Genomic DNA, 10,579 nt, shown 5'->3' with positions numbered 1-10,579 from the left:
ATCAAAATTAAATTTATAATTCCAAACTAAAACTATAGCTAGTGATAGTAAGGGTCGAACCACAGAGAGACAAGGTTGATTTTGTTTCATAATTTTCAGTCTATGAAGGTAACAATTAATTGGGGGGTTTTGAGATTGGTTGACTAAATTGACTAAATACTAAAATGAAATTTCTCAACAAGATAAAAAAGGGATCGGGAAATTCGGTTCATCACGGCAATGGTCAGGACAATAAGGTAACAAAAATCCTATAATACGGTCTCAGGGGGTATAAGCAAGCCTTTCGATCTATGCTCAAATTAACCTTGCGGTCTTCTAATTCCCCGAAATTTCTCAAAGCTTTCACTCAAGAGAAATTTCAATCTAATGATAGTTCTAATTACTAATCTTTCAATCTAGCAAAAAGACATATCAACAGACGACAAAACCGAAACGGAAGAATTCATGCTAACAAACAATCCTAATCTATGCCATGGTTCACCTCATTCCCAATCAAAACAATTAGCTATGCATGACTAAAACTAAAACAATTTCTAAATTGATAACAAAGAACAAGATTGACATGATTGAATTTAAATAAAAGACAAAGGACAAGAGATGAATTTCTGGAATTAAATTGGTAAAACAAGAATTGAAATAACAAGAATTAAAAGAAGAAAAGAGTTGCATAAAACTTACTAATTGAATTAAAGAACAAGGTACCGAATTCGAGGTTTTCCGTCAGCAAAACTAGATCTAAAAACTGAGTTCTTCAATAATGAAAAGCATAACCTAAAAGTTGCTGCGTTCTACTGATAAAAAGAATGCCAAAAGTTAATTACAAGTTGGGCTTTTAAAAGTCTAACACGAAGAAAATAATTCTCAGCTCGAAGACTGGTCGATCGACCGGTCAGAATGGTCGATCGATCGGTAAATGCGAAACGAGCGTCGATGAGCTTCGATGGTCGATCGACTTTACAGCATAGTCGATCGACTGATGGTGCTGTGCAGAAACACTTCTTTTCTTCAAAAACAGCTCCTCACTCCAATGCACGCATCCCGAGGTGAGTGAGTACGACTCTCCTTCTTCTGGGCTTCCTTGAAGTTGCCTCCGGAGGACGAATTAGGCTTGATTTAGCTTACTTCCATTCATTCCTACAATAAATCACAGAAAATGTAAAGTAAACCATTTCGGGAGAAATAGTATCCTTAAGCTAACAATTATGCATGGAAATACGTGCCAAAACCACAGATAAAGTGTATAGAATATGCACGTATCAAATCTCCCCAAACCAAACCTTGCTTGTCCCCAAGCAAGCACTATGGCCCGTATAAAAACTAAATGGAGAGGGGTATATCTCAGAGCTAACTACAAGTCAATGCCAAACCGTTTAATGCTCATTATCAACTACTGCAAAGCTCAAATCAGGTGAACAAACTTATGCATATCATGGAATCAAATCGGGCGTTCGACCTTGCAAGACTTATACATTCGGACTCTCCCGGGTCACTCTTCTCTCAGCAAAGCAAATGGTAAGATTATATGTAAAAGAGAGGAAAGAAAAATACAGTCTCTCACCTAGACTGCGACCGACAAAACATGTATGCCTGACTAGCATGAATAATGATTCTAGCTACCGTAATACGCATAACCACTGTCAAAGACTATTACATGCCGAACTATTGCAAGATTTGGATATGTGAGGTTAAGTGGGGAAAAAGAAAGGCAAAACAATTATGGAAAAAGTGAAGGTAAGAGCCAAGCTAGTACCTATACAACCATCAGAAACCGTATCCCTTCCTCCAACTCAACATATAAACCATGCCTTTAAAAGACTAGGCATCACAAAATCCCAAGACAAACGCCTCCAATTCATGAAATAAGCATATGAGGCGCGTTCTTATTCAACCTAAACCTTATTATTTTCAAAACTCCTCTTTTTTTTCTTTCTGTCTGTTTCTTTTTCTTTTCTTTCATTTTCATTTTTTTTTTTTCATCTTCTGAACAGGTGGTCGATCGACCAGTGATGGCAGTCGATCGACCACCCTATCACAACCAGAGCTCTCTGCCCAGGTAAGTCCTCTTTTTTTTTTCATTTTTTTCTGAAATTTTTTTCTTTCTTTCCAGCTGAAACATTAACATCCCCTTAACTTCTCATCAATACTCACTCCATCAGTACAAAACGAACCAAAACTGCTTCTAATCCGACAAAAAATTCCTCTACTACTTCCTAGCTTGGCACAATGGTAGGCTAAGTATGGGATGTAGTTGAGGGCAACTGGCAGTTATAGCTTATAGTGGAGTTAATGGGGTAAAATGAGAAAGGGGAGGATGCAAAAGTTCTCAAAACATGCAATACCGACCGTAAACCAATGCGTATAGGCAATAAGCAATCAAAACTCATACACGTGCAAAACATGAAATGAAGGGAGTACTACTCTCAATCCTAAATTAACCAGTCATGAATGTCACCAGTTATAGGCTCTATATCTCAGAAAGTATAAGTAGTTTGCCAAAAGTAATGAGTCAAGTCTAATTACCCGAAATGAATTCCATAACAAAATTTGAGAAATCACTTATAATTCTCGCTAAACAGCTGTGAAAAGGGCATGGAATGGCATTTTTTACTAATAGTGCAAAATCATCATTAATAACTCCAATCCGACTCAACTATATGCAAAAGTAAACGTGATATTTTTGATTTTTTTTTAATTTTCAAATTTTTCTTTGTTTATTATTATTATTTTTTTTTTTTTTTTGAATGAATGAAAAAAACAAATGCAAACAGAAATGCACTAAACATGTGACTGAAATGCAATAAAAACAAATGCAGATGCAAAATAAAAGACATATGCAAATACCCTCCCCAAACCAAAACGCACAATGCCCTCATTGTGCTCAGCAGCAAATCACCAGCAGAAAAATGGGAGAATAAAAGCATAATAAAATAAAAGGAAGCTAATAAATAAAGGAATAAACTCACAAAATACGACCTCCCCAAACCAGCCAAAAACGGGGAGGTCACCAGCATCTAATCTCCACCATCGTAATCAGAATCTCTGTCCTCGTCGGACCCCGAGTCGCTCTCCTCCTCCTCCGCCTCGCCAGCGGCGGCAGGTGGCTCTCCGGAAGTGGAGGCACCAGCGATAGTAGTGGGAGGGGGTCTCTGGCGCAGCCGAGGGTAGCCGCCCACAGGGGGAATAAAGTAGGAAGGGTGAGTCCAAGCACCCTGTGGGAGCATCCCTCCTCGGGCTAACTCCACGTAAACTGGGTAGAGGGCTAGAGCCGTGTCTAGCCTGTGCTGGTCAAAGCTCTTGCACAAGTCACCCAACACACGTGACATTGCCCTCTGGTCCATGACCGGAGGGACAACCAAAGGAGTAGGAGGTCGAAAAGTGTCCGGGTAGCCAGTGGGAGCAGGAGTGGAGGAAGAGGGTGCCTGTGAAGTGGAGGCACGAGCTCTCCTCGAAGTGCTAGCAGTAGCAGTGGCCGCCACCAGAGGAAGCCTGTAACTAGGCAAGGGCGGCCGAGCTGCCCCCTGAACAGTGGTAAGGGGGAGGACAAGAGGGTAGCCAGTGACAGGAATGCGGTCACAGATGAAAGAATCTATCTTCCACCGCATCTGTCTATCGACCCAATAGACAGCCCTCGCGTAGGGAAGGTCCATGAAACGTAGGTCGGGGTCGATAGGGTCCTCCTGTCGAGGGAAAAGTAAAACAAGACGGTTGGCGAGACGCGTCACCAACCCACCACAAGCAATAGTGGTCAAAGTGCCCTCACTTACAGTCTGAAAGTGAGCGGCAGTCAAGTAGGCAATGTTATAGATACGGGCTACCCGACTTTCAATGTTCAGATAGCCCGCTAAGATTGACAATTCAATATTATTCACATTATTAGACTCTTTACGGCCAAAAATGGTATTACCCATTAGCCGTAGAAAATAGCGATGAGGGGGCAAGTGGACGGAAGTGCCCGTCCTTTTAGGCCCGTGAAAGTCACTGATGCAAGACCACATGACTCGATGAACATCAGAGGTGTCCGAGGTTCTGCCCCCGAAATAAAGACCCAGAAAACCGGCAAAATCAGCTAATGTCAGAGAGTAGTTGACATTGAAAAGTCGAAAGGATATGCAAGGGTTAGTCTTATCAGCCATGAAAGCGTCCGAATCAAAAGCATAGGACGAAAAGAATTTGAGGGTCAAAACATAGTATGTGAACTCAGCCATGTCCACAAGACCCATCATACCTGTCCCATTTAGCAGGGACACAACCGACTCATAACAGCCTAATTTCTCCAAAGTATCTTTATGGAGAAACCGGGTAGCTGTGACCTTCATTCTCGCAACAAAAAGGGAAAACTTAGCACGCTGAGTAGAATCAGCAAAGATAACCTGCGGATAGTCAGGTCGACTATCCGTAGTAGCCTCTATCATCAGTGGCGGTCCGCGTGGCCGCTTGGGAGGGCCTTGGCTCGACTGTCCCTCGTGCATGTGCTCCTTTCCTTTCGTCATCTTTGTTACCTGCAAACAACTCATTAGCAACGAGAATCCCCTAACAAAGTCAATTTACGGAAACCCGAACAAAATCAGAATTTGAAAATCGATTTAGGGTTTCGAAATTTGGGGAAAGACGGCATTATCACCTCCTAGTCGCTGGATCATCTCGAAAATCAAGGAGGAAAGGGTAATACAAGCAATTAAAGCATAAAAACAACAAGAAATCAACCCCTAAATCAATCATCACAAATCGATTTTTCCGTCTCAAGGGGACAATGCTCGAAAATTGGGCAAGATACTTCAGTAGAAGTCAAAAATAGAGGATGGAAATGAGATTAGAGCATACCTTTTGACGAGAAATTGCAGGATTAAGCAAGAGAAATCAAGATTGAGAGGGGATTGCAGATGAAATCGCGGAAAAGGGGAAAGGCTAGGGTTTGCTTAGGATTTTTGATGTTATGAATATGAAAGAATGAATGAGAAAAGAAAGAAAACTCCCTTATTAAAATGCAATCTGGACTCGCACTGTGGTCGATCGACCACCTGACCCGGTCGATCGACCAGTCTTCACTTGCAGCAGCTTCTGGACTTTTCTCATCAGTCGATCGACTATGTTGCCCAGTCGATCGACTAAGCTCCGTATACAGTAGCCTCTGACCTGTTCCTTTTCAGTCGATCGACCACATTGCTCAGTCGATCGACTGAAAACACTGGCAATTTAGCTTAAATTCGTCAAAAATTGTTTGCCAACTTAAATCGCCTTTTCCTCTGATTTTACGCACTTTGCATAAAATATATTCCTGCAAAAATTATCAAAGGCGTACATTTTTTTTTTTGTTTTCAACCCAAGAAAGTGCTAAATAAAAAGAAATAAATAAAGCTCAAAATGCAAATTAAATAAAATAACAAAATAAAATTCCTAAATTACAAATAATTACAACCTGGGTTGCCTCCCAGTTAGCGCTGGTTTAAGAGGTCCCGCACGACCTTTTTACCTCACTCTGCATCATCCGATAACGGGTCGAAGTACAATACCTCGACTTTCCCAACATATGCATCTGATCAATGATAATGCTTCACATATTGGCCATTAACCTTGAACCTTTCTCCAGCAGAGGTCTCCAATTCAACTGATCCGAACTTTGTGATTTCTTTGTGACCGTGTAAGGGCAGTCCACTGGATTTCAGACTTACTAGGAAATAAACGGATACGAGCGTTAAAAAGAAGTACCTTATCGCCAATATGGAACTCGCGCTTGATGATTCTCTTGTCGTGTCAGCGCTTTGTTTTCTCCTTGTAGATCCTTGCATTGTCATAGGGCAGTGACCTAAATTCCTCTAGCTCATTCAAATTTGTGTCATGCGTTTCTCACGAGAGAGGTTAGGATCCAAATTCAAATCACAAATAGCCCACCAAGACTTACGCTCTAACCCAACAGGTAAATGACATGTCTTACCATAAATCAATCGGTATGGTGACATCCCGATTGGCGTCTTAAACGCAGTTCTATAAGCTCATAAGACATCATCTAACTTAAGACTCCAATCTTTCCGTGATTTAGAAACAACTTTGGCTAAGACTTCTTTGAATTCTCTGTTAGAAACCTCAACCTGACCACTAGTTTGGGGATGATACCCCAAACCTCTACGATGTTGGACACCGAATTTAGTCAATAAAGCACTAAGTTGTTTCTCTTTAAAATACATTCCCCCATCGCTAATGACATTCCGAGGGACACCAAAACGAGGGAAAATAATCTTTTTAAACAGTTTAATCACGGCCTTTGCATCGCAATGGGGAGTAGCAATAGCTTCCACCCATTTGGATACATAATCTACAGCTACGAGGATATATTTATTACCTTGACTGCTCGGAGATAATGAATGCCCCAGACATCGAAAATCTCAACCTCAAGAATGCCTACCTGTGGCATCTCATGTCTCTTGGAAATATTCCCCGATCTTTGACAAGCATCGCACTCAGCAACAAAATTGCGACAATCTGCATGCAAAGTTGGCCAATAGAAACCAGATTGGAGTACCTTAGCTACAGTCCTGGACGGACCGTGATGACCACCATAAGCAGAAGAGTGGCAAGCCTCTAGGATATCCTTCACCTCCCATTGAGGTACGCATCTCCGGATGAGACCGTCTGCACATTCCTTGAAAACATAAGGATCATCCCAAAAATATTGTCTAGCATCATAAGCAAACCGCTTCTTCTGCTGCCATGAAAGCTCGGGTGGTATCCTACCTGTCACAGCAAAGTTAGCAAAATCAGCAAACCACGGAGGTGGATAAGACCCTGAAGTAGTAATAGCTAACAGACTCTCATCAGGAAAAGAATCATTAATAGGTAACGAATCCTCCCTTTCTGTCAGCTGCAGACGAGATAGGTGGTCAGCCACCACATTCTCAGCTCCTTTCTTGTCTATGATCTCCAAATCAAACTCCTGCAAAAGGAGTATCCACCTCAAAAGCCTCGGCTTCGCATCTTTCTTAATAAAGAGAGTCTTCAACGCTGCATGGTCAGTATAAACAATAACCTTAGAACCTAACAAATAAGACCGAAATTTGTCTAAGGCAAAAACTACAGCTAGAAACTCCTTCTCAGTGGTAAAATAATTAATTTGAGCCTCATCCAGAGTTCGGCTCGCATAATATATGGCATTCAGAGCTTTATTCTTCCGCTGTCCCAAAACTGCACCGACCGCATAATCGCTGGCATCACACATGATCTCAAATGGGAGGTCCCAATCAGGCGGCTGAATGATTGGCGCAGAAACTAGGGCCTCCTTTAACCTGTTAAAAGCGGTAAGGCACTCATCAGTAAATTCAAAGACATCATCCTTAAGGAGCAAATGTGTAAGTGGTTTAGCAATTTTTGAAAAATCCTTAATGAAACGCCGGTAAAAACCAGCGTGACCAAGGAAACTCCTCACTCCTTTAACATTCACGGGAGGGGGTAATTGCTCAATCACCTGCACCTTTGCCTTATCAACATGTATACCTTTATCAGAAATCAAATGCCCTAACACAACTCCCTCATTGACCATAAACTGACACTTTTCCCAGTTTAAAACAAGATTAACATCTATACAACGCTGCATGACTTTATCAAGGTTAGCTAAACAACGATCAAAGTCACTACCATAAACTGAGAAATCATCCATGAATACTTTCATAATATTCTCTATATAATCAGAAAAAATCCCCATCATGCACCTCGAAAGGTAGCGGGGGCGTTACACAATCCGAAAGGCATTCTACGATATGCAAAAACACCCTGTGGACAGGTAAAAGTGGTCTTACTCGATCGTCAGGATGAATAGGGATCGAAAGAACCCGAATATCCGTCTAGAAAACAGAAAAATTTGTTAGAAGCAAGTCTTTCAGTCATTTGGTCAACAAAAAGGAGGGGGAAGTGGTCTTTCTTGGTGGCGGCATTCAACTGTCTATAATCAATGCACATCCGCCACCCTGTCACTACTCGAGTTGGTATTAATTCGTTTTTATCATTTTTAACCACGGTAGTCCCTCCTTTCTTCGGGACTACCTCGAATCGGGCTAACCCACTTGGAGTTGCCAACTGTATAAATAATACCGGCATCGAGTAGTTTCATCACCTCGGCCCATAACAACTTCCTCGCATCTTCGGGTTCAACTTGCGTTGACCCCGTCTGTAAGGCTTGTGGCCTTCCTCCGGCTCTATCATGTGCATACAAACATCGGGTGATGCCCTTTATGTCATCCAAAGAGTAACCCAAAGCCTTCCTGTTTTTCTTAAGCACACACATCAAAGCAGACAGCTGGTCATCATTAAGCTTAGAGCTAACAATAGATGGGTACTGCTCCGTATCATCTAGAAAAACATACTTAAGATTAAGAGGAAGTGGCTTACGCTCCGGGACCTTTACCTCTACAGCATAGACAGAATCAGCTTCAATGGTGTAGCAAGTGTTGACCAAGTTCTCGTTGGCCAAGCTCAAGAGCATCTCATCTTCTTCCTCATTGAGCTCGTAGCTCTCCATTGAGGCTACCAAAGCATCTGGCTCCTCAAAGCATTCTCCCATGATTACCCGCACACTCATCTAAACGGGTTAGATCGGCTAAGGGATCCTTGGCTAAGGATTCCCTCCAATTACAAGTATGTGACCCTGTCAACAATATCAATGGAATAACACGTATCCTCATCGCGAGGTTCGTCGCCTTGTGAGCAAGATGAACTCAATGGTGTCATCCCCTACCTCTAAGGTGATGGTTCCGCGCTTGACATCTATCACGCCCCAAATTTGTATGTAAGAACGGTCTGCCTAAAATAATAGGTATCTGACTGTCCTCTGCAATGTCCAAAACAACGAAATCGACAGGAATAAAAAACTTACCCACTCGAACGGGTACATCCTCTAGAACTCCTATAGGTCTCTGAATCGATCTATTTGCCATTTGAACGGTAATATTGGTCACCTTAAGTCTACCAATATTTAACCTTTCGCAAACAGAATACGGCATGACACTGACACTGGCCCCTAAGTCACAGAGGGCCTTTCCAATTACGTGGTTACCTATAGTGCAAGGAATTGAAAAACTACCCGGGTCCTTTAATTTGGGTGGCACATTAATTTGCGAAAGAGCATTACACTCTTCCACAAAAGCAACATTACCATCATCACGAAAATTTCTCTTACGATTTAAAATATCTTTCATAAATTTAGCGTAAGAGGGTACCTGGGTAATTAGATCAGTGAAAGGAACTGTTACCTCGAGATTCTGGACCATCTCCAGAAACTTACCAAACTTACGCTCCAGCTTAGTAGCCTTCAAACGCTCCGGATACGGGACTGCAATACTGGCCGTAGGATCAGTAACCTTCGGCTTTCGTAAGTTTAAAACCCTCGTCAAATCATCAATGAGTGAAGAATCATGCAAACTAGTTGACGGATTTGCATCCTGCTCTGGGATTCCAGTCGATCGACTGATATGAGTGGTCGATCGACCAACTTGGCTGGGCGTGAACAGTTCTGCTCGAAATTGATTTCGTCAGGTGATCGATCGATCGCCCGACAATGTTGGTCGATCGACGATGTGTCTTTGGTGTGAATAGTTTCGATCGAAACTATTTTATCGACGCTTGATCGATCGACGGCAATGTTGGTCGATCGACGGAAATCTTGGCAATTGAGCTCGTTTTTGCACCAGAATTTAAACGAGCTTCTTCATCATTTCCAGAGTCTTCCTTTGGCTTGTCGGGACTTTCATAAGAGAGGCCACTTCTGAGATTAATGGCATTAATCGTTTCAATCGGCCCTTCACATTTGCTTGAAGAATTAGCAACTTGCTTAGCCTCTATATTCTCCAATTCCTTCACAAAATTCTTTGAGGACTCAATCCCGGCTGCTTCCATATTTGCCACTTGAACCAAAAGGAGTTGGACCATTTCTCTCAACTTCTCGATCTCATCTGAGTTTTGAACAGGTATTTCAACTCTCTCCTTGGAAGCTTCAGAGATCTCGAGCTTCTCGAGACGGGCAGTAATAGAAGTTATAAGTGTCACAACAGCACTTATTTCATCACTTTGCTTTTGTGACTTTCCACGTGAACTTCCAAACTCAGCTCTATGAACTACCATCTCCTCAATAGTGTTCCAACCTTTACTTTGACCGGTATTGTTTTGGAACCTACCATTAGCAGCTGCATCCAGGATGACCTTGTAATCATCATAAAGAGCATTATAAAATAGGTTGCAAAGATACCATTGCTGGAAACCATGGTGAGGGACAGCTCGGACCAAACTTTTGAAACGTCCCCATGCTTCACAAAAACCTTCATCAGCTCCTTCTTTGGAAACTTGTGATTTTACTTCTCAAGGCGTCGGTCTTTGAAAGTGGGAAGTACTTCTTGTAGAAGGCTAATGCTAGAGATGTCCGATCCGTGACTCCGGTTGCTACCCTATCAAGGTAGCGGTACCAATCTCGTATTTGAATCCTTCAAGGAGTATAAGAAAATCAACCCCTTTACTTCATTCCGAGTCACCCGGTGGTATAGGTATGGAACAAGCAGTGAGTCCGTGAAAATCTCCATATGCTTCAAGGGGTCCTCATCAG

At 42.1% G+C, this 10,579-nt stretch overlaps 1 non-coding gene across 1 annotated transcript; it reads left to right on the top strand.

Moving 5' to 3' along the window:
* The first annotated feature begins 10,237 nt into the window (after positions 1-10,237).
* Positions 10,238-10,345, top strand: LOC141615811 (small nucleolar RNA R71). Its single transcript, XR_012530207.1, has one exon. It is a non-coding gene; the product is annotated as a small nucleolar RNA R71 (small nucleolar RNA).
* Positions 10,346-10,579: the final 234 nt, after the last annotated feature.

Source organism: Silene latifolia, chromosome 11 (genome assembly GCF_048544455.1).
Source record: "Silene latifolia isolate original U9 population chromosome 11, ASM4854445v1, whole genome shotgun sequence".
NCBI lineage: Eukaryota > Viridiplantae > Streptophyta > Magnoliopsida > Caryophyllales > Caryophyllaceae > Silene > Silene latifolia.
Note: the sequence above shows the minus strand (reverse complement) of the source record. Positions and strands in the feature narration are given on the sequence as shown.